This window comes from Cicer arietinum, chromosome 6 (assembly GCF_000331145.2).
Source record: "Cicer arietinum cultivar CDC Frontier isolate Library 1 chromosome 6, Cicar.CDCFrontier_v2.0, whole genome shotgun sequence".
Taxonomy (NCBI): domain Eukaryota; kingdom Viridiplantae; phylum Streptophyta; class Magnoliopsida; order Fabales; family Fabaceae; genus Cicer; species Cicer arietinum.
Genome location: NC_021165.2, coordinates 32,592,662 through 32,593,148, shown reverse-complemented (window position 1 = coordinate 32,593,148; position 487 = coordinate 32,592,662).

Below are 487 nucleotides of genomic sequence, written 5' to 3'. Positions count from 1 at the left end.
AGGGTTGAGAAGAGGTAGCAACAACTGTGTTGGAAGGAATAGGCATGGTAGATAAGGATGGAAATAGAGGCAAAGAAGATGAAACAGATGGTAGGGGGCCAACAGATGAGGTAGAGGGGCCAGCAGTAGCGGGAAAGTTCAAAAACTGACTTATGCCGAAAATGGATGAACTGGTTTTCTGTGGTGAAACCAGCAGTGGAGACATGGTAGAGAGAAGAGGATTAGACAAGAAAGTACTAAAGTCATGTGTAGGGCAGTGAAGTGTTTGAGAATAAGAGGGAATGTGTGAAGAGATTGTGCCAGATGTTTGAGCAAAAAGAGTGGAAGGTGATGGGATATGTTCTGGAGGAGGTGGAGAACGTTCTGGTGTAGGAGTTTTGTCTGAGATTTCCTTAGGATCAGTAGAAGGAGATGAGAAGGAAATAGGATTTGTGGAAGGTCGTCTTCTTGCTGATCTCTTCCTTTTGAGGGAGGTGGGACAAGATGG